This window comes from Hipposideros armiger, unplaced genomic scaffold, assembly GCF_001890085.2.
Source record: "Hipposideros armiger isolate ML-2016 unplaced genomic scaffold, ASM189008v1 scaffold_600, whole genome shotgun sequence".
NCBI lineage: Eukaryota > Metazoa > Chordata > Mammalia > Chiroptera > Hipposideridae > Hipposideros > Hipposideros armiger.
Genome location: NW_017731950.1, coordinates 702,917 through 726,219, shown reverse-complemented (window position 1 = coordinate 726,219; position 23,303 = coordinate 702,917). Strand labels below are relative to the sequence as shown.

The window sequence follows — 23,303 nt, the reverse complement described above, 5'->3', positions numbered from 1 at the left end:
CCACTTACTTTTGTTACAATACTGAGTAAATAGCTCATTTTTATATATTTTTAAATAGTTTGGTGAAACATCACAAAGACTATTTTTAAGTTAAATATTTAGTATCAGTCAAATTCTTTGTAACTACTGGTTCTCACTTGCCTGTCCCTAGCAAGAGCTATTTCAGGTACAGTGTTTCCTAAGGAAATTAGGATGGGCTAGCATATTCCAAGCTTCCCCAAGATAATAGTGCTCACTTTGTCTTCAGCACAGGGCTAAGCACTTTCATTGTCACACAATACCCCTCTGAGGTAGGTAAAATTATTGCATCCGATATTCAGATGAGGAAACTGACACTCGAAGGAGATTAAATAACTTGCCCACTAACATGGTAGGGGAAATAGTGGAGTCAGGGCTCAAACCCTGGTAGTTTGGTGCCAGCATCTGGGAACTTAAATGCCAGGCTATCTAACTCAGAGTCAGCCAGGTTACTGGTTGGGAAGTTAATTTTTCAATGAATACTGCTCTGTGTTCAAAGTTATAGAAAGGGCTCCAACTAAAGCTTTATAAGATCACCATAACCTTCAGCAATATGCTGGTAGCATAACAGACCAAAGAAAGAAAAGGCAGGAAACTGCTTAGGATTCAGGCCTAAGGATCTGTGAAACGCCTAAGGACCTATGGGGATTGAGAGGGCTCACAGAACATCATTTCTTTCAGAGAGCCAAGGGATAAGATGAAAAAAAACCAAAAACCTCTGAGTGGAAAATAACTTTAGAGTTCATGAAAGGTTCACATTGTTAGAGAGGATGGCTGTTGCTTACCATTTTGCCTTTTGAGTTCATGCCTAGGGTTTTAAATGATTCTTGACTTTGGCTTCTGGCATATGCGGAAGCAAGCAGCAAATGCTCATTTTACCTCCATCATAGGTCTTTCCCACACACCCTGCTGCCATGTGTGGGCACACCCACATCGAGTTCTAGTGCTCTTCCCTTTAAAAACACGTAGGGTTTCACAATTCCTTGGCCTTGCTTGGACCATCCCCTGGGTGGAGCTGTTTGCTTCTCAAAGCAAAATGGCGTCTATCTTGGAGAAGCTCATCTAAAACAGGCAAAGCTCCTTTATTTACAAGCTAATCATTAAGTCCATAATTGGATCAGGTCTATCTGCCAGTCACCCTGAGATATTTATGGCATGTGCTTTCTCCAAGCCTGCCCCTTTCCATTGTGTAGATCAGAGGGAAAGTAAAGGAAGAGAGAGTTTGTGTTGTGGAGTATGGCTTAGAGGTGATTCACCATGGATGTATTTCTGCACTGGGTAGGACAGAATATTTGCAAAATTAAAAAATAAAAATAAAAGAAGGAAGAAAAGAGTAGCATTTTGTGCTGGGAATCAGTACAGAAGGTGCAGCCAACCCTTTCTGTCTGGCTTTTGTTTCTATGTATGTTCAGGCTAATTTAAGAATTCTCTGGATTATGTATTATGGTGGTTTTACTTCATTCTGTTTCAATTTGGGGTTTATTTGTTTCCGTTTGTGCTTATTTTGTTTTATTGTTTTTACGTAGAGAAACCACATGTGTCTGTGTTAGCACAAGAAAAAACTGAGAAACAGTGATGTAGATCTTACCGGGCTGTCAAGAAACATGACCCTGGATGATACATATAACTTTTCCATTTGCAAAAGGTTTTAGGCCATATTAGTGATACCCAAACATGGCTTCCCATCAGAATAACATAGGCAGTGTTTTAAAATGAGATGCCTGTTATAAAGCATGGTGGAACTTCTTTGGATGATGTAATTGTTCTATATTTTGATTATGATAGCTACATGACTGTACAAGTTTGTCAAAACCTAAAAACTATATACTAAAAATGGTGAACTTTATGTAAAGTAATTTAAAATTTAAAAATAATTTTAAAATCTCTTGAATATTAATGCATTGAAAAAAATACCTGGGTCCCACCTGAAACCAACTACTTATAAAATGGTATCTAGTCTCTTAATCATCTCTGTGCTTCTGAATCTAATGGGAAACAACTCAAACATTCTAAGCTGTCATGATCCCAGGTTTGGGTGTTGGTCAGCTGTGGACATGAAGTCAAGAGTAACCTGGGTGGCAGAGACCAGTGTGGATGCCGAGAGCCACAGCATGTCTAGTCAGGCCACTTAAATCACATGGGGAGTGGAGGAAAAATATGTGGCTAAGCTCGGAGCTTAATATTCAATGAGAGCATCCTTTATGACCAATGAGCAGAAAATGTGGGAGTAGCCAAGTGCTGATCACGTGTTAGAAACCAGTGTACAGATAGAGGATGTTGAGCTATGAACTGTGTATTAATGAAAGGTATTGATTTTGTCTTTAGCATTAAAAAGAAAGAAGTGATGCTGTGGGATGACTCTGACACCAATCTCATGAAAGCATGTAAGTGTCCAGCAGAAACAGGCTCACTGATTTGAGCTATGCGGGCTTTCGGAGAGAAGAGTCAGGGCTGGCTGACAAATATTTTGGGCCCAGCATCAATCTCTGAGAGGATTCCATCCAGCATTAAAAAAGATATATGAGACCCTCAGAATTAAAGTTGTTTATGGACAGCATTCACAATAGACTGAATTCCTAATAGGGAAATGGGATGTTGAAATATTAGCTTTGGTTAAAGTTCGTGGAAGCATGTAGTAGGTATACTTTGGGGTGTGTCTTAGGAACATCCCCACCAAAGGACCCTTCCAAAGCTGAGGGTTTAGGTGAGTGCATTCCTACAGTGTAGCCACCAACCCTGGCTACAGCTGGTAGAACCACGGCAGGCATTAATGTCAACTTGATTGGGAATACTAAATACAATAACACCAAGATGGCTCTCTGGGGGAACTAAGATGCAAAGTCACAGAGAAAGTGGGTTGCAGTTGTGCCATGGGAAGCCAAATCTGGGGGCAAACTAGAATTAGAGGGAAGCAGTAACCATAAGTAGTAACAACAGCACCAATAACAATAACAGTAGCAGCTAACACTTATGAAATGTGCATGTGTGCTAAGCACCAGGCTAATCCTATCAGATGGGTAATATCACTATCTTGATTGGATGTGTAAGGTCACACAAATAATGGTGACAGAGTTGGGAGGCAACCCAGGTAAGGTGATTGATTCTCAAGCATCATTCTGCCTCCTAGGAAGCCCAGGAGACAGCTGCAGCGAAGAGAACAGAAAGGATGCACAGGAGAAGCAGAACCAAGAGACACAGGGGTGCAAGGAGAAGACACAGAGCAGTGGCCCCTTTCCTGAGACTTTTTGGGGTCTCAACTCCAAGTCTGCGCGTGACCTTGCTGTGCTAAAGGGGTGGTCTATGTCTTAAGCAATCCTCTGTCTCCTTCTCTGCCTTTATGAAGAGCTAGCTTCTTCATAAAAGATCTCTGTTCCTTGAAATCAATAAATGCTAAACTAGAATGAAGAGTATGCAAGGGGAGGGTGAGGTTGAGGGAGCATTTCTTATGTAGAGGTCAGGGCAGAGAGAATTACCTCAACTCTCTCTGGTTGTGATACTATTTTTTTAACCTTCTCAGGTTGAGGAAGATGAGCACCTGCAGGTCATTATGGGAACATTTTATCAAGGGAGACTCCACAGGAGGATACTAAACTGTCAGGTAAGCTTGGAATTGTTCAGCCATACACTTAGCTAAGTTACAGCTGTTGAGCCCAGCTTCTGGTATGTTCTCTTCTAGGACCTTTGGCTCAATTTCTTTAATGGAATTATTTGTCCGTTTTTCAAAGGTTTTACCTTCCTAGGTCCCTTGCCTCACTCATCACCTTTCTCTGGTGCAAGGCACCATTGATAATTTCTCTTTAAGAATCAAAAGTTGGAATCGTAAACATTGTGCTGGAATCTTTGGCAGTCCTCTGTGAGGAAGTTCTCCTATCATGGAAACAAAATGAGCTGGCATTCTCCCTCAGTCCCTCAGGTTTGCCAGGCAGGATCAGACTGAGGAATCATCCAGAGCCCAGGGGCAGTCACACCAGGAGACAGCGTTTCTCTTTGAAAGGCTCTGAGGGAGGTCAGCTGGACAAACACAGAGGTGCTGAGAAGGGGAGGCTGCTCAAACTACATGGCAAGCTGGCCACGGTGCAAATTTCAGAGCTGTGGGCTCATGGGGCTCAGTCCTTAGTTTTCAGTGTCTGGAGAGGTGGCCCTGGTCTTTTCATTTATACTGAAACACTCCAGCAAGAGAAAAATCCACTCTGGCTCACCTGTTAATTTATTCTGCTTACTTGTGCCTTCCCAAAGGGCTTTATTAATACTGTATGACTTTAGCTCTTTGATCCCATAAAGGAAGATTCAGGAACCAACAACCTTTCCCTCTAATCTTACCTCAGTGTTCCTTCTGAAGTGAGTCACTAAAGACTTCCTGTTTGAGGCTGAAAAATATTTAAGCAAGCAAGCAGCTCCAGCCAGTTTAATAGTGCATTGGAGCTGTTGCTAGGCAGGACATTTTAATACGCAAGCATCAGCCTGGGTTGCCAGGTTGGCACAAATGCACAGGTTACCTCACCTGTCCTCTTAGTTAATCTTGTTGTTTTAATGGATGCAATTTCCCCACTGTGGAGACTCGATGTTCTTGGCACCTGGACAGTGCCCTAGGGCTTGACTCAGAGGTGTACAAGAACTTGTTGAGAACCCGTTTGTTGCCAGTGGGGATTGCAGGTGCTCCCAAACCAGTGAGTGATCCCAGGTTCACAGGAATGTGTGCACTAGTGAACCATGAAAGACCTGCTCCAGGAAAGCAGCCTTGAACAAAAGGGCGGGACTTAGGGGATTCTTTTGGTGCTCAGAACATACTTCACATTCTTGATGGAATCCTGGCTTTCTTTTCCTTTCCCAAGGAAAGCATACACTTTTACATCTGTGTGGCGCCCTGGATGTGGCATCCTAGCTAAAGCATTACTACATTCCTGTCCATGGACAAAAGCTTTCTATGTAACGGGAACTTGCTTCATAAAAACACTTACAGAACATCTAGTCTAAGTAGTGCATTATGTGAGAAGGCTAGAGAGCTAGATTTAGGGCACCCCTCGATCATGTAGATGGAGCAAACAAATCCCCATAGCCTCAAAGCGTGTTTATTAATTTTCCTGCTTCCTGGGTGGGTAATCTGTATCCTTAAAGAGTGGTGGGCCTCATCTGGCAATTCCACACTGCCTGGCAGCCAGGGATTTGCCACTATCTCTTCCTAGAAGCGGTCTACCAAGTCAGGAAGAATGCTAATAAAGCTTCATTTTCTGATTTAGGGAGCAAAACAAGAATAAAAAGGTTTGAAGCATATTTTTGAATTGTGTTGAAAAAGTTGGGTCATTTGTAAAACTTTGAAAGGAGATTATGCTACACACACACACACACACACACACACACACACACACACACACACAAAGGATTAAGAGAGGCAGAGTTCTTTTTCGTTAACTAGTTGAGGGTTTTATTCCTTGAGAGGTGGGTTAGAATTTTAGCTCTGTCTCTTTCTAATTGAAAGACTACCCACTCCCCCCGTCACCACCACCACCACCTTGTAGTTTACTCAAGTTCAAAAAAAACTCCTTCACAGGATTGGTGTGCAATCTACATGAGAACACATTTGTAAACTGGCCAGCCCAGCCTAGCGCATAATAGGCCTAAATAGGGCATACAGATTCCTGTCTAGTCTTTTGAGCTAGACATTTTTAGCCATTCTTCCAAAGAAGGCATTGCAGAATCAGTTTCTGGATTTCCTTTTTATAAGGGCCACTTCAAACCGTAAGAGAGTAAGAGAGGGTCAAGAAAAGACCTTCCAATTCTTTACATTAAGAATACTTGAAATAAACTCAAAATAATAAAACCTTTTTCATTGATTTTGCCCATTATGGGCTCTTGTATCAAAGCTATGGGAACTATATCAGGATACATACACATGCGAGAAGTTCTGGAATTTGTTCCACACAACATCTTTGAGGGAGGAATTTGAGGGAAGCCTGTATGAATAGCCATGGTCATGGACTCATGAAGTCACTGAACAAGAATCGTGGTCATTCTGGGCCACTCCCAAGTTGAGGAGACATCATTCCTGTCATATTGGGGGTAACAGCCATTTGACTAGAGTAAAAATGATGAATATATTCACACATATGGAAATGTTCACTGCTGTTAAAACCTTTGGGTTTACCTATTTTTGTTTTATTCTTTTTAGATTTTTTTGAATAAAAGCATCTCTCCTCTGTGTTCCCTGGGCTATCTGTGCATGCTCTCAAAGTAGCATGATGTACTCAGGACCCATCTTGTTCTCATGAGTCTCCCCACTAGACAGCTGATCAACAACACGGGGTTCAACTCTCAGTCACTTCTGTTATTAGATGTATAACTTTGAGCATATTTTTACTCACCTTAGCCTCCATTTTTTTCTTCACCTGTGAAATGGTGATAACAACAGTATCCATTCTCTGTTGCAGGAGTGTGTGTGTGTGTGTGTGTGTGTGTGTGTGTGTGTGTGAAGATTGAATAAAACTAGCGAGTTTAGCATGGTGTTTGTCATATGGAAAGAGTTCTATAATTATTATTGTTATTATAATTGTGGTGCCAGTGTTTAGCATGGCTCTTGACTCCCATGAGACTCAAAAAGTTTTAAAAATGGATTTATTGTAACTAAACCACAGTCCTGCTTCTTTAGCTGTATGCTTCTTCTGTGCTTTAACCTGCAGGGTTGAATGTGGCTGGAGAACAATAGCTGTGTTGGCTGGCTTCACTTTAATTTCTTGACTGTTAATCTCAAGTGGGCACTTAATCCTGGGCACTAATCATACTGTGTTTCTCTAATCCAGTCATCCTCTCCCTCCCTAGGTCGGTTGTTTGTACTTTCTTCTCTAGCCTGAAACCTCCCCCATTCTCACTTGCATCTAATAATCATGCTTCTATTCCAATGGGGGGGGGGGTTGGAGACACAATCAGAAGAGATGGCTCCCATCATTCTGACTTCTTCTCGCCTACCTGTTTAGAAGTCTGTATTTTATATTCTCTCCTGTAACCATGGATGGACTGCTGTGCTCTTGGCTGAAACCACCCCTTCCACTCAAGCGTTATAATCCATCCCCTCTCACCCATTCAAGCACATTGCTCCAATATTTTCCTCTCTCTCTGCATATCTTTCTACTTACTATTTCCACTAGGATGCAAATATTTTCCCCCTCACCTTTAAAGACTTTATTTTGACCTTCTTTTTTCCTTCAATTATAGCCCCATATCTCTCCTTCCCTTTAGTGTGAAGCTCCTTGAAAGAATTGACGGTATCAGTTGTCTCTAACTTCTCTGCTCCCATTCTCTCTTGAACCCATTTCAATCAGGTGCAGTCCCTGCCACTCCACTGCAGCTGCTCTTGTCAAGTCACTGGTGATGTATGCACTGCCTATTCCAATGGTCAGTTCTCAGTCCTCATCTTCCTCTTCCTGCCAGGATGACACACATATCTGTTTTTTTCATTTATTTATCTTTAGCTGTTTCTCCTCAGCCACCTTTGCTTATTCCTCAACCTCTAAATGTTAGAGAGCCTTAGAATTCAGACTATGCATCTCTTTTTTTTCACTATCTGCACTCACCCCTATCTTCTTCCTACTCGATGCTGGGAACCTTCCGAGACAATGTCAACTTCATCCGGTCGAACGTTAAAAATGCCCCACCCCATGCTTGTTTAATCAGAATTTGTCTTCTAACTAGATCCCCAGTGATCCATTTGCACATTATTTATGATCACGCTAAGTGATCCTATTCAATTTCATGGATTTACATGTCATTTATTTGCTGAGTTGACTCCCAAATTTATATTTCTAGCCAAGAATCTCCAGTGAAATACAAAGTCATTCATTCATCCAACCACCTGTCAACTTTCCCACATGGATGTTTTATAGTCATTGCCATCTTATTGTGTCCAAAACTGAGCTCCAGATATTCCAGCTAAACCTGCTTCTCCAGTGTTCTTTCTGCTCATAAATAGCAACTCCATTCTTCCATTGCTTAAGTTACAACCCTTGGAGTCATCTTTGCTTCTTTCCCATATCTGGTCTGTCAACAATCATGTCAGGTCTACATTTGAATGTAGTTAGGATTTAATTGTTCTCATCACCCTGCTATCTTGGACCAATTCTGCTCTACTTCTTCCTCAAGCCTATTCTGAAAATGACAGAGAGAATAAATTTTGATAGATCACGACACTCCTCTATTCAAAGCCTTCCAGCATTACCATCTTACTTAAGGTAGGGCTCACAAGACCCCACATAATCTGTTTCCTCTGTTACTTCTCTAATCTTTCTGCTATTTATCTCCTTTTTTTATACTCCAAGCTCATTGCCTTTCTTTCTGTTCCTCAAACTCAGAGTGCATGTTCCTGCCTTAGGGCCTTTCTGTTCTCTCTGCCTGAATGCATTTCCTCCAGATATCTGTATGGTTCCCTCCCTCCATCCCTCAGGTCTCTACTCAAAAGTCACCTTCTCATGAGGCCTTACCTGGCCTTGCTACCTAAAATCTCAGCCTCAACCTCCTCCCACCATTTCATACCCTGTTTTCCTTATTTATTAATTCATTTATTATCAAATCTAATACTTTCTCCTTTCTGTCTTTCTCTCTGTATCAATCAGAGTTCTTCAGAGAAACAGAATCAATAGCAGACAGATAGATGATAGATAGATAAATAGATGATAGATAGATAGATAGATAGATAGATAGATAGATAGATAGATGATAGGTAGATATTTATTATGGGTGATTGACTCATGCAATTATGGAGGTTGAGAAGTCCCTCAGTCTGCAAGCTAGAGGCCCAGAAAAGCTGGTTTGGTAGGTCCAGGCCAAGCCTGACGGCCTTCGAAAAAGAGAAATCAATGGTGTAAGTCTTAGTTATAGTTTGAAGGCCCAAGAACCGGGAGCTCAGATGTCTCAGAGCAGGAGAAGATGGATGTCCTAACTCAAGCAAAGTGCAAACTTGTCCTTCCTGTGCCTTTTTGATCTATTCAGGCCCTCAGTGGATTGGATGATGCCCATCTGTATTGATGAGTGTGATCTGCTTTACTCAGTCTACAGATTCAAATGCTAATCTCTTCCAGGAACCTCCTCACAGACACACCCAGAAATTGTGTTTTACCAGCTATCTAGGCATCTCTTAGCCCATTCAAGTTGCCATAAAGTTAACCATGGTTTCATCTCCTCCCCTCTGTTCCCCTCCCCTCCCTGCTGCTGCTGCTGCTGCTGCTTCCCCTTCTTCTCCTTCTCCTTCTCCTTCTCCTTCTCCTTCTNCCCCCCCACCCCCATATTTGTGTCTGGGATTTTATCATGTTCCACTGGTTTTGTTAGTATCTGTGAAAACACCACACTGCTTTAATTACTACAGCTTTATTACAACTCTATTTTTCTTTGACATTGGAATTGGCTTTCTTGTCCCGTTGCAGTTCCATAAACACTTTTGAATTAGTTTCTTGAGGTCCATGAAAAATTTAGTCACATTTTGATTGAAATTACATTGGATTTATGTATTAATTTAGAGAGACCTCACATCCTTATTATATTGAAAGTTCCTATGCATGAAATGACATTTCTCCTTGTTTATTAAGTTCCTATTTAATATTGTTTGATAAAGTTTCATATTTGCTTATAATGGGCATCACATTTTTGTTATGTTTATTCCTATATAACATATTTTTCTTTATGTTGTAGATGTTACATATGAATTCTTTAATAAACTTTTGGGGGATGATTTAGATTTATAGGAAAGTTGTAAATGTAGACAGAGTATTCTTGTATATATATATATATATATATATATATATATATATATATATATATATATATACATCTCCTCCTTATCCAGTTTCCATTTCCCCTAATGTTATCACCTCACATTTGTGTGCTATGTTTGTCAAAGCTAATAAACTGACATTGGTTTGTGGCTATCAACTAAACTCCAGACTTTATTTGCATTTCTCCGGTTTTTCCATTAATGTCCTTTTTCTGTTCTAGAGCCTCATCCAGGATACCACATTACATTCAGTTGCTTCAGCCTCTACATATTAAATTTTTCACTTAACAATGCTTATGTTGACTGACAATATGTTTAAATATGGCTGTGTTATGTAATATTTTTATGAGCTGACTGTTTGTGCCCCCCACCCCAAATTCATGTGTTGAAGACCTAACCTCCAGTGTTGTGCTATTTGGAGGTGGGGCCTTTGGGAGGTGATTAGGTTTAGCTGAGGCCATGAGGGTGGGGCCTTCATGATGGTATTAGTACCCTTATAAAAAAAAAAGATGGATCTCTCTTTATTCACACACAGAAAAGAAAGGCCATAGAAGCACACAGCTAGAAAGTGACTGTCTAGGAGCCAAGAAGAGGGCTGTTAACAGAACCCAACCATACCAGCACCTTGATCTTAGATTTCCCAGCCCCCAGACTTTGAGAAATAAAAGTCTGTTGTTCAAACCATCCAGTCTATAGTATTTTGTTATAGTAGCTTGAGATGACTAAGATTCATATGTTCTTAAGAGTCCTTAAAACGTCTACATAATATGTCCTTAAATGTTGGTGAAAAAAATGTGCTTAATGTAACTATTTGAGGAATAATATGAGCATACTAAAAATCTTATCAGTAATTGAGGAAGATTTTATTCATTTGAGTTCTATTATTTATCATTTTTGGCCACATACATAATTTCCTTATAAAGAAATAACTTAAAAAATGAAGTGCTGAAATGATAAAAATTGAGACTGATTTTACAGGGCTTTTATTTATATATATATATATATATATATATATATATATATATATATATATATATATATATATATATATGTAATATTATATGGAAACTTTTGGGAAAACCCATTTTAACATGAATCACTAGCATCCTACAAATTTTTCAGGGTCAATAGTGCTCAAAGTTACCTAGATTAATAAGGAATTGACAACAGAAACTTGTTATAATAATAAAAAGTTGACATTTGGTAAATATAGAGAGATAGTAGAAGAAATATATTAAAATTATTTTATTACTTTTCTCATACCTTGGTTCTACCACCACCAAGGAAGCAAATGTTTTATTATATCCTTCAGGTAATCTTGCACAAAAGATGTCATGAAGATTTTATGTCCTCTTGATAGCCCTAAGGATGTTTAAAAGAAACTTCAAGTATCTTGTATATTTGGCCGATGTCTTGAAATTGAAACGGAAAGAAATAATTTTAAACCAACTAATGATCTCCCTTTTGTTGAGTATGACAACAAGGGAAGGAAGTCTTCAGCTTCTACTTTTAGGTTATTTATTACTTGTATTTCTGACCAGTCAGCTCTCAGTTGGAGATACCCATGTTCCCCTCCTGAAGTTTGATTAATTTGCTAGAGCGGCTCACAGAATTCAGGAAAACATTTTACTTATTACTGGTTTATTCTGTTGTACTGGTTTATTATAAAAGAATATAGCTCAGAAATGCAAAGGGCAAGGTATGTGTGATGAAATGCAGAGCTCCCATGCTCTCTCTGGGCACACTACTGTCCCAGCACCTCCATGTACCCACCATCCTGGAAGCTCTCTGAACTTGTGGATGCTTCATTATGTAAATATGATTGATTGAATCATTGGCCATTGGTGATTAATATAATCTCCAACCCCTTTCTCCTCCAAGGAGGTCAGGAGGTGAGGATGACATTTTAAACTTCTAATCATGTGGTTGGTTCCTCTGGCAACCAATCCCCATCCTTAGGGGCTTTTCAAAGTTTGTCTTATTAATAAACACAGATGTGGTTGAAAGAGACTTGTTATGAATCACAAAAAAACACCTGTTTCACCTTTATCATTCTGGAATTATTTCAGGAATCGAGGACAAAAACCAAATATCATAACAAAAGGTGCCCCAGTTGCTCTAATTACTTAGGAAATTACAGGGATTTGGGGAGCTATGAGCCAGGAGCAGGGACAAAACCAAATATGTATTTCTTATCATAGCTCATAATATCACAAACAACAGCAGAAAATTAGAACTGATGCAAAAGGAGAATATTATGTCAATTAGAAATTTGAATATATAGCCATTAAAAGAGACAACTATATCAGGTTATTTGTTTTTAAAGCCTCCTTCTACTGAACCCAAGAAGGTAAATCTTAGATTCTGGGGTACCCACTGCAGAGCATTTTGAGGAAGTTGAATGGTGGGTTGAGGTGAAATTCTCTGGAACATCAATGTTTGGATAAGCAAAGGAAGTGCTGAGACTGAGGAGAAAATGTGAGAGTTTAAGAAGAACCAGATTCTTGAGCCAAAAAAAGTAAAACATTTTCAGACATAGGTAGTTAACAGTATCAAATTCAACAGAGCACTCCAGGAAGCTAAGAACGGAAAAGAAATCATTGCAGTAGGCACTATGGAGGTCTTTGGTGGCATATTCACGTAGTACTTCAATGCACCTCAAGTTCAAAGTCATAATTCTGAGTTCATAATCCTTCTCTCTGATTACCTCTTCCTCCTTCATTTTCTATTTTAATTTTTTGGCATATAGCCACAAAGCTAGAAAGCTGAGAATAATTATATGCTCCTAGAACACCCACATCCACTCAATGTCATGCAGAATTCTATTCCTGGATACTTCTCAGATCCTACTCTTATATCCATCTGTACTCCACAGCCATAATTCAGGCCCTCATTAGCATTTGCCTGGACTACTATTATATGACCTCCTAAGCAGTCTCCTTGCCTCTGCTCTTGTTCCTATAAATCTGTGTTGGTTATCTATGCCTGCATACCAAACTATCCTAAAATTTTGTAACTTAAAACAAACAAAAACATTATCTCTCAGACTTCCTGTTGATCAGGAATTCAGGAGAGACCTAGTTGTGTGGCTCTGTTGTAAAGTTGTAGTCACTATATTGGCTGAGACTGCAGTTGTCTGAGGCCTTGACTGAGACTAGAGAACCCACTTCCCAGGAGGCTCCCATACATGGCTCATATATGTTGCAGTTGTTGGTACGAGGCCTCAGTTCCTCTGTGGCAGCCCTTCCCACAGAGTGGTTTAAATCACCTCATGGCCTGGTAGTTCAGCTTCCACTAGAGCAAGTGATCCAAGATGCCAAGGCAGAGGCTACGTGTCCTTTTATGATCTAGCCTCAGAAATCACCTGCACCATACTCTGCTGATTATGCAAAGCCTGTTGGAGAGAGGAGAGCACACAAGGGCATGAATATCAGAAGGTGTCGAGAGTTTAGCTAAGCTACTTCATGGTACTGGTGGCTCAGCATCCATTGTGTTTGTCCATGTGAACTGCAGGGACCTTGCATTGACACTAGACCCCACATGCATGTGCATGCCCAAGATAGCAGCCCACAGAGTGACAGGCAAATGAAACTTTCTGATATGACTTCCCCAACAGCCCTCATGATTGACGTTCTTCCTTGCCTCCCAGCGCTTGTATACTTTACACACCCCTTAGATAAAACCCCTGTGGCTTACAAAAACTCTACTCTTTTGGTTTAAATTAACCAATCCAACCCTAGCCTGGAAACCTCAAAGCACTCCATTAATGGACCCTAATCGAGGCATGTGCTGCACGTGTTGCCTCTCTCTGTCTGCACTCTGCCTTGATCTCCCTCCAGGGCCTGTGTGTAATAAACATCTCTACTTTAGTCTCTCTTGTGGTCTATTGTTGAACCTTGGTTTACCATTGAGCACCCTGTGCTCCACTTAACAAATGTTAATTTAGCAAAGTCATAATGGAAGGTCAGGATCATGCAGATCATCTTGGAGGCTGGCTATCTAAATATCATCTTCACTGCTGTTTAGTGATCACTTAAACTTGTACCTGCCGATTTAAAGTGGGAGTGAGGACTGTACAGTGAGGATAGGGAGCCTGTGCAGAATGGTGAAGGTCTGACACAGTTGCAGAGAACAGGAGAGGAAGCAGTAGATTATAGTGGACAAGCAAAGAGATTTGCTGAATGACATTGAGAATTGAGCTGAATACCATGAATCTGTAGTGACACCAACCTCATTGTCCAGAACATTTTCTTTGCAATGCTAAGGATCCTACCTGTAGAGGAATGGAGCACAGATTTGGGGCGTGATGCAGTGTTTGGGTTTTAATAGGAGCATACAGTGTAAGGAGGGGAGTGCCTGCCTAGAAGCTGGGGTCCTCGTGATGAAGTCAAGTCATTTACCATGGCTCCCAGGCTGAGTAGAAAAGTAAATTAGTTTAAGAAAAAAACTGATGAGTTGAGAGAAAATGGGGTGATCAGGAGAAAATGGAGTCATCAGGAGACCTAAAAGAACATATAACACCAAAAGTAGACGTAAAGGCATCGATGAGTTTGAAAAACTTCAAAAGATAGGAGATAGGTCAGAGTGAGCATTGGAGCTCAAGGTGTCACAAGTGGAAAGGTTCTGGCTTGTAACATGTCTGTGATATGTCCATAAGTATAGGCAGCTAGAGGGTAGAGGAAGTAAAGTCCACTGGAATTCAGAAATTCAAGAAACTGAGAAGCTAGAGTGTTAGGAAGGTTATCTACATGGACATTGATAGGTGTCAGTGTTATTTAATGTGATAGAAGGCCATGGGATAGAGAAGAAAGCTCTGAGTGAGGTACTAAGGTCTTGGTAAATATCAAGTGGTTAGGAGGGGACAGGACAGGAATCAGGAGGGTAGAAGGCAGACTAGTCAGACGCCATACGGTCGTTATACCAAGATAGAGGAACAAGCGTGTGAAAGGCACTGAGGAGCTGTGTGAATACTGATACCACCCTGTGACCTCACAGTCAGTTGGTGGCACTGGTATTTGGCTGAGTTCTGCGGATGTGCAACAAGGAAGAATTAACATCTTCCCTGAAGGTTTTCTAGTGAGATGGTAACTTTGTGAAGAAGTCTAGTCTTATTTAAGATAAGAAGATAAGTTACCATTCTATGAAGGTGTGTTTATGGTGTGTGTGTGTGTATGTGAGAGAGAGAGAAAGAGAGAGTTTAATTACCATGAAACAAAAATTTCCGAGACGACAGCTGAAAACGTTTGGAGAAAGGAAAGGAGTGGAAGGGTGGGCTGACGAGAAGGACACAACACTGAGATATCTGAGGACCCGAGTATGGAAAAAGCGAGATGAGAAGAAGCTTGCATTTCAGACGGTGACATGTGGGACAGGGTATGATGCAAGGTGGAAATAACTGTCCTTGTGGTTTCAAATGAAATCTGGCATGAAGTGTTGGCAGAGATGCAGCAGAACTGGCTTTGACATTGTGATTTTGTAACAAGAGCATTTGAATACAACCTCTTTCGTCAAAGGGAGTCTGAAATGTTCCCGGGGAGTCTTAGAGGCCTCAGCTTCAGGTTCTAAGAGAGGAGAAACTATTTGCCACCTAGAAAGGGACTGGCAGATCAGGGAGCTGAAGAAAATTTCAATCGATGGGCAAAGATCGTGGGTTTAAACCTGAACATGGCCTGTAGTCTACCTTGTTAGTGATATGTATTGTATAACGTCAACTTCCCAGTTTTGATATTGTGCTAAATTCTATGAGATTTTCCACTGGAGGAAGCTGAGTTAAGGGTACACAAGACTCTCTATATTATTTTTGCAACTTTCTGTGAGTTGAAATTATTTCAAAGTAAGAGCCAAAAGGGAGGATATATGGTATAGTGTAGGGGAATCTAAGTCCTAAGAGGAGAAAAAGAAGAGCAATACGCATGGTGAGACTCAATGTGAGGTGATGGGTAGTTGAGAGAAATGTCTTCTTGATTGTTTCCAAGTGGCTAGAGGGGTCTCTTTCAAATTTCTGTGGGTAGCATACATAGGGAGCTTACTCTGTGACTCTCACTAAATGTAGAACCAAAGCTCCTTGAGGACAGGGACTTTCTGACTGCTTGGGTGACTCTCCAATATTTAGGACAGTCAGTATTTGGTGCATATAGCTGCTCTTTGGTTGAATGAATGACTAAATTATATCTTGAGAACTAATACAGTGGCCAAAGCTCTAAAGGGCTCTTTAATTTTTTAAATGTTTTCCTCAGTTTGTTTTCTAGGAACTCAAGCTTATCCAAGAGTAAAGAGATGCCCTCTTTCTGTGGGACTGTAGAACTCTTAAAAAGCTCTCTGATAAAACTTCTACTTCCTTTTTAAAAGGGATGCTCACACAAATATATGTAGAAACCTCTGCCCTAAACAACCTCTTAGTTCTTTAATGGGGCAGATAAAAAGTGTAACTACCATTTATTGAGCACTTGTATTGCTTGCCATTGTGATAAATAATTACATACATCATTTTATTTAATTTTCCCAACAACCCTCTGCAGTTATTAGCTCTATTTTACAAGTTAAGAAAAGGAGACTGAGAAAGGTTTTATGAAATATGATCATATGACTAAAATGTGGAGGAGCTTGTAATTTAGATGTAGTCTGTTTTCAAAGACTGGACTTAGAAAAAAAATTTTTTTTTCTATTAAGGTATAATGCACAACCAGAATGATTCATCACTTTTAGTGTCCGGTCCTGTGAGTTCTGACTAATGCATAGAGTAGGGTAACTACCACTGCATCAAGATGTGGAATATTTCCGTCACTCCAAAAGGTTTTCTCATGTCCCTTTGTAGCCAACCACGGGCACACCAGCCCCTACTAACTTCTGATTTAAAAAGGCAACAATTCTTCTTAGATTTGTAATAGCAACGAGGCCACAAGGCAAACCACTGTCCTTAAAAATTGAAGAGACAGATAGATGGATACAGGGAATCAACTTGTCAGAGCAGAAATTTAGAGCAGACTAGGCACAGATTTGGAGAAAATATTTGTAAAAGACGCATCTGATAAAGGATTGTTATCCAGAGTACAAACAACCCTTAAAACTCAACAATAAGGAAACAACCAATCCAATTAAAAATTGGACCAAAGACCTTAACAGACACCTCACCAAAGAAGATGTACAGATGGTAAATAAGCGTATGAAAAGATGTTCCATGTCAAATGTCATCAGGGTAATGCAAATTAAAACAACAATGAGATACCAGTACTCCCATGTTAGAATAGCTAAAATGCAGAACAGACAACACCAAATACTGGTGAAGATGTGGAGCAAAAGGAACTCTCATTCATTGCAGGTAGGAATGAAAAATGGTGCAGCCACATTGGAAGACAGTTGATGATTTGTTACGAAGTTTAATAGACTCACCATATGATCTAGCAATCACACTCCTTGATATTAACCAAAAATAGCTGAAAACTTACATCCACACTAAAATCTGTAGACAGATATTTATTAAAGCATTTTATTAATGACTGCCAAAACTTGGAAGCAACCAACATGTACTTCAGTAGGTGATTGGGTAAATAAACTGTGGTACCTCCATATAATGGAGTTATTACTTTGTTCTTAAAAAGAAATGAGGTATCAAGCCATAAAAGGACATGGAAAAACCATCAATATATATTACTAAGTGAAAGAAGCCACTTTGAAAAGGCTACATACTATTAATACATGATCCCAACTGTATGGCATTCTGGATAAGGCAAAACTATGGCAATAATAAAAAAGATCAGTAATTACTAGGGGTTAGGGGAGAAGGGAAGGATGAATAGGTGAAGCACAAAAGGATTTGTAGGTCAGTGAAACTACTCTGTGTGATATAATGGTGGATCATGTTATTATATACTCGTGAAAACCCGTACAACTCTGAGAGTGAGCCCTAATGTAAACTATGGGCTTTGGGAGATTATGATGTGTCAATGTAGGCTCATCAGTTGTAACAAATGTACCACTCTGGTGGAGGACATTGATAATGGGGGCGGCTATGCATGTGAGGACAAGGACTAGATAGAAAAATCTCTCTACCTTTCACTCAATTTTTCTGTGAACTCAAAACTGCTCTAAAAAAATAAAGTCTATTTTTAAAAATCCCTAAGCAAATCTAGACAAACAAGCAAATCTACTACCCCATTATTCAAGAGGCAGTAGAACTTCATGGTTAAGAGCAAAGTCTCTGGTACCAGGTTATCTGGATTTGGCCTTAACAGTGCTGTTCACTGGCTAAAAAACTTGCCTAACTTCTCTGTGCCTCAGCTTTATCATTTATATAAGAAGGTACAAAAATATTGTTGGTGATTATTATTCAGTGATTATCTGTGCCCTGCTTAGAGTAATGTCATGTACAGTTTACCTGTTATTGTTATTTCCTTTTAGGGTTGTGAAAATTAAAGGGGAACAAAATAAGCAAAACACCCAGTATATGGTAAATGAATAGTAGATGTACACTTCTAAATCTACCTCCCTGCAAATTGTGTCTCGGGCTCTGCTTTCAAGGGAACCTAGATTCAACCTACTATGTGCCATTGTGAATGAAAAGTTAAAGAAATGAAAATCTAATAGAAATATTTAGTGTTCTACTCCAGACAAAGACACTGATTACAGAATAAAGTGCTGTTGTCTTAATTACAGCTTTTTTACTTTTTAAGTACAAGACTCCATCTTTAGGACTTGATTTTGGCATTAATAGCTCACAATTCTATGTTCAAAAAAATAAGATGCTTTCTATTATTAATAGAGTACGGTCTTTTTAGAAGTCCCAAATAGAGCTCTTATGGATAGACAACAATACACAGACAAATAGCCACCTTACATGTATTCACTCATAAAAGGTGTGACAGGCCAAATGGGTCTAGAAGAATGGGAGAATGCTAACTTCTCTCTTTCTAAGCAATATAAGTTCAAACCCCAGAATTTCTACAAATTCCCAAATCATTGCTACTTGCTTAGTTAAATACTGCAGATTTGGATTTTATCTGAGAGCGTTTCCATTTCTGTACATTATATTTTGTTTCTCCCTTGTTAAACAGCCACTGGGGAATCCATGGGTCCCTCTGAATGGCTAATAAGAAGTGTCTGTCAAGGACCCTATGTCAAATGACAGAAATAGCCAAGGGCTTAGAACAAGCTCTAAACTCGGGGGCCTGTGTTAGGTGGCTGGCACTGGACAGGCAGTACATCACTAAGTCATAGAGCTCCTTGTCACTCAGCACTGCAGTCACAGTTCAGAGAAGTCCTTGGGGGGGATGCTGAAAAATGAACTATCATCACAAGCCCTCTGGCTTCCCAAGTAAATTGACCTGTGCAGAAGGCTGAAAACGTGGGTTAAAAACTAAGCAGAACATTTCACTGGTAGAATACACCCCTCCTTTAGAGTCAGACTCTTAAGTTGCCCGTGTAGTGTCATCAACCCCACTGCCTTTCTACTTAATGCCACAGAATGAGCCCACTCCCAGGGAGGTCAATGATGCCTGTTCTGTTGGGATCAAGGAGATTCCCAGCCTGAAGAAATGCTCTCAGCAAACCACCCAGCCCCTCAGTAAAGGAGAATAAACTCATATCTTCTGCTGCACCCACTGACATCTCTCTTTCCTGGCCCACATGGGGTGAGGCCTCTGTGTCCCGGCAGAGCTAAGGGTCTTGTGGACCTACCTCCATTGGTGGTCTTGGGACCATTCAGTAGTTCAGAAGATAGAGTCTTGGTCCAGCAGCTTCCAGAGTATGTCCCTGTGATAGCTTCTTTTGGGTGGGCTCTTCCATTAAGTGATGCTCAAAGCAACTGGGTAAGCTGAGCAGGGTCCTAGTCAGGGCAGGGGCCCCCATATGAGCTGCTGGCTTTTTCTGCCATCATTACTGGCCTTTTCCCCTGACTGACATTCAACTTCTTTGCTGCCTGGAGCAGTGTCACCTTATTTCTCACACGTTCTACCACCAGACCTGGCAGTTCTGTCAATACGACTTGTGTCAGTGAACACTGTATAAAAAGAGAGGGCACAAGGTGCTAAAGTCCAGCCCCAGCTTCCTTAGCCAAAGGTGCTTCCATTTGACAACATAACAGCACCTTCGAAAAGCTTCATTGCCAGGGGTTCTACATATATTCAAATAACACCTTTACTACAAAAAAAAATTATATATATAAAATAACACCTATACCTCTGCTTTGGCTGTCCTGCCAGGCCCTGCCCTCCTTACCAGGCCCTCCTCCCAGCCCAGGGAGTCTGTGGTGGGAACACCAAGCTCCCCCATAACCACAGTTGCACCCCCCACCCCAGCATGGGAGAGAAGCATGAGAACCCGTCTTCAAGAAATTTGTCTTGGATTTCTATTTTTATCCTATATTCATATTCTAAGTTTGCCTCCTTTTATTTATTTATTTATTTTTACCTATTCAACACACTATATTTTTCTACTTCACGCAACACTGCTAAACTATTATGGACAAAGATTTCAGCGAGGCCCTATGCGTAATAAAACCATGAATAAAATAGACATAGTGCCCTAGGAATTCATTAACTGATGTTTCTGAGAAGTTAAATAAAAATGCACCTTTTCCACATTACTAAACTTGGAGGCTGATTTATTAGAATGGAGTGGAGTTTGAGGCTGACTATAAATTGAGCAGGTTCTCGAAAACCCACATTTATATTTTATAAAGAAAGAAATGTTTTAGAACTACAAGGCCAACTGAACTAAACAAAATAAATTATAGGTTGTCTGATTTCTATTCATTTAAATGTAGAAAAATGTTACCAGAATTTGAAAAGTAAGAAATCATCTGGAAACAAGAAAATATGAAGTAAACAAAGAATTATAGGGGAAAATACATGGAATTTTCAGGATTTTAAATTCTTCTGTGATGGACTGGGGTCTTAACATACAAAGGAATTCCACCTAAAGTAAAGTAGGCTAACTTAACAACAATGACAAAGATAATTGTCACATCCAACTTATAAAAAGCCCCAGTATATTGTAGATTCCTTCACCCTGAAATCTTTTCCCAAGGCGTCGAAGCCTGATCCCATGACGCCAGATCACAGGTACTGGCCTGTCCTGCATCACACTTCTTCCCACATGCATCTGGCTTCACAGTCACTGAGGTGGATCACAGCTGACTGATGTGACATGATCTGCTTCATCACAGTTTTCTGGGTTCTTCCATTCTTGCTTGGGATCAGGAATGGGCTCTATGCATTGAGTCCAATTCACAAAGAAAGGAACTGCCTGTGTTTCCAAGCTGGGACTGACCTCACAATTGTTTACTCATGAGGCTGAGTGGCAGGACTCCAGCCTCCTTCTGCTGCTTGTTTGTATGGGATAGTCCAGAGCGTCCTTTTTTGACAAGATCATTACTCATGCTTTTTGTCTTCCTGATGTAAATTCTGCCAGTTAAGGGACCATTTTGATGAGTTGGTACTGAGCACTCTTATATGTTTTAGTACCAGCCCCCTATTCTCTTGTGCCTTTTGCCACAGAACATTTTTTAAATTAGTGATCAATCTATTTTCCCTCCTTTCTCTATCTGTAGCAGCACCAAACTTAAGCTTGACTTTTGAAGTGATGTCAGAAACAATAACAAGTCTCATGTAAACACTTGTGATTTAAACACACACACACACACACACACACACACACACACACACACACACACACGCTGAAAAGAAGCCAGATGTATTAGCATTTATCTCTCTGGAGTTAATAGGCTTCACAGATGATCTCAGCATGATGACCTCTTACAAATAACACATTACCTCTGCCTTCCATTGCAGCTTTATGATCTATTATCTAGCAGTGCCTCTCTCACCTGTTATTATTTCCTCTTTTGCATTCCTATCTATGAAGAAATTTCATTTTTAAGACATGCGGTGCATAAACTTAAGAAGAGCAACTTTCATTTTTCTCTTTTAGGAGCAGGTTAGAGGTATTTAAGCGCCTGAGGCCAGGTTTTAGAGGGAGGCACTGTGAGAACTGGAACGGGGAGGACAAAGCCCAGCATAATGTCAGGAGCTGCAGTGTCTGCTGTGCTGCCTAAAAACTGCTGAGCAGGACTCTGAATGCGTCCTTGGTAGGCCCGAGCAGGAGGTACAGGTCAAGAGGTCGGACACTGGATGTTTTCCCAAGGAATAAATACACTGCAGTCATCATCTCACCCTTCAGCTGGGTAACACAGGAAGGGGAGGGGAATTTGATTCATCCATGGTAGAAATGTAGAAATGGTTCTTTGCTATGTCAGCAACAGGGAGTTGTTCAACTAAATTGTGGTATATCTGCTTAATGGGCTATTATGAGGGCTTTGAAAGTGAAAATCTGGACTATGAAGTAACGTGGGAAGTGTGTTTATGATAAAATTATAGTATAAAAGTCAGAATGCCCAATTTCATGAGCACTGTGACTGTAGCAAGTGGGAAGGAATACAGGGAAAAACAGAAAATAGGTGTTTTGTTTTGTTTTGTTTTAATGTGGGTGGAACTGGATACTTTTTTCGTTTTCATGTATTTCTAATATTTGTTAAAGTGCAATTGCATTGCTTTCTAAAATGGAGCCTAGTTGTGAATAATTTTGAGCTGAGTAATGATTGTATGGTTAAATACTTGATTTTTTTTAAGTCATGTATTTGATAGAAGGGTAAGATCTTTGAGCAGTATAACTCCCTTCCTCTTCCTGTTTCTTTTAAATCTTCAGAACCTGTGAGTAAGATGAGTTTATGAGGTATCATAACTTGAGAGAATTTATGTGAAAACCTTCGAAGTACAAGCACAACAGATTAGAATTACCATATGAAAACAAACACAAAGACCTTTCATGTTTTTTCTAAATAGTATTGATTTTTAAAATAAATTAATTTTTTTATAAAAGGTTCAGATTTACAGAAAAAAATAGGAAGTATAGAGAGTTTCAATATATCTTGTATTAACACCTCACATTATTATGGTATATTTGTTACAAATATTGAACCAAATTGGTACATTATTATTAATTGAAGTCCATACTTTATTCATATTTCATTAGTTTTTACCTAGTATTCTTTGTCTGTCCCAGGATCTCACCCAAGATACCACATGACGTTTACTTATCATGTCTTCTTAGGCTCTCATGGCTGTGATAATTCAGACTTGCCTTGTTTTTTATCTTGACTGTAATGAGGAGTATTGGTCAGATATTTTCTAGAATGTTCCTCAATGTTGACTTGTCTGGGGTTATAGGTTTTGTTTTTTGGTGTTTTTTTTTTTTTTTAAAAAGCACAGAAGTAAATTGCCATTTTCACCATATCATATTAAGGGTACATACTATAAGCATGACTTACACTGTTGATGTTGGCCTTGATCATCTGGCTGAGATAGTGAAAGACCTTTTCAAAACATTTCACAACTTGACTATCTGAAAAAAAAAAAGAGTTAAGCAAGCATGGCAAAAAAAATACATAAACAAGGGCCGGCTGAGTGGCTCAGTTGGTTAAGAGCTCACTCAAGAGTTTGAGCTCTGAGCAACAGCGGTTCGAGTCAGCCCGAGCTGA

General features: G+C 39.9%; 1 long non-coding RNA gene across 2 annotated transcripts in view; it reads left to right on the top strand.

The window, feature by feature from the left end:
- The first annotated feature begins 2,342 nt into the window (after positions 1-2,342).
- Positions 2,343-23,303, top strand: part of LOC109371918 (uncharacterized) — a 25,142-nt gene continuing 4,181 nt past the window's right edge. Inside the window, exons 1-2 of one of the 2 annotated variants that reach the window (XR_002121960.1) lie at positions 2,343-2,402; positions 3,536-3,616. This is a non-coding gene — a long non-coding RNA (uncharacterized LOC109371918). Of the gene's footprint in view, positions 2,403-3,145; positions 3,617-23,303 lie in introns of both variants that reach the window. The other variant, XR_002121959.1, reaches the window with a different exon arrangement.